Here is a 1410-nt window from a genome sequence, read left to right as displayed (position 1 = left end):
GAAGTTATTGGTAGGCCCTCCATAACTGGTACTTATTCCTCCTCCACCGACACCTGCAGAACCTCCTCCAAACGATACTCCCCCGAAGGAACCGCCTCCAGAGGATCCTCCCCCGAAGGATCCTCCCCCGAAGGATCCGCCTCCTCCTCCGGAACCTCCGAAGCTATTGGTTGGTCCTCCGTAGGAGCGGCTGATGCCACCAGAGGATCCTCCACCACAGCCTCCGCCGAGGCAACTGCTGTAGGCCGAACCGACGAGCAAGCCCAACACCACCAGCACACTCCGTCTCTGAAAGCAACAAGGTATCTTACATTGCCTGATCAGCAATATGAGAACACTTTTACCAATCTGTATGCATGACATACTAAAGGTGAAACTTTTAGCAAAAATTGAAATCAATATTCACTCTGCCACAGAGGTCTTACCATCATGAATATGAGAGATGATACTGAGGCAGCGCAATGGAGGTGATCTTATATACACCGTGCTTTTCGTTTTAAGGTCAAGTAACCTCGTTTTAGATGACAGTGGTCACTGTTATCTGTGGATATGCACACGCGCACACACACACAAGCGCCATTTTTCGATCTGAGAGAACATTTCCTTGCTTTTTTTTTATGCAGGCGAACATTCCCATACTTACATTTGATGTTGAGAGTTATGAATTAGATTGATCATATCTTATCGGTCTCTTATGCATCACTATTCATGATCTGTTGATGAGCCGAATTTCGTTCCCAACGTGTAGGCTTATCCTACATAAAGAAGTCTGCCTCCTCCTCTGCTGGTGGTAACAAGCTTCATTGCGGGTTTCATGGAGATCTGGCGATGATTTATTTTCCATATATATAACATAAACGCCAAGGAACAAGGCCAAATGTAGGCAACTTATAGCAAGGAATGAGGTCTACATAGATTACACAGATGCTGCGGCAACACATGTACAGGATCCACATCTATCAGCCTTACCAGGAAAGATGTCAAACCACGGGGTCAATTAAGAATGAAAACCATGGGGTCAATTAAGGATGAACGAGATAAATGGAGCAAGAGTTGACATCATTTCCGGTTCAGAAATTTGACTGTGAATAATAAACCTTTTTATTCCTGTGAGTAGCGCCTGCAGTCTGGTAAGAGGCTAACATTACTAAAAAATAAAAGGTTTAAAAAAGTAAATTCCAACATTAGAAAGATAGCACTGAGCGTTAAAGCTAGTAAGTGACAAATGTGTTGTATAAAAGATAGAGAAATAACATAATATTCCGCCACACGAAAATGTACATTGAAACACCAGTAGTAAAATATCCACTCAAAACAAAACCCGAGTATAGAAATACACATCCACACCAATGGACATGAAGAGAAATTCCCGCTTGCACAGAGCCAAACTCTGTAAAGATTGACTCACGC

Source organism: Penaeus monodon, chromosome 28, assembly GCF_015228065.2.
Source record: "Penaeus monodon isolate SGIC_2016 chromosome 28, NSTDA_Pmon_1, whole genome shotgun sequence".
Classification (NCBI taxonomy): Eukaryota; Metazoa; Arthropoda; class Malacostraca; order Decapoda; family Penaeidae; genus Penaeus; species Penaeus monodon.
The sequence above is the reverse complement of the archived record's forward strand: the minus strand, read 5'-3'. Positions refer to the sequence as shown.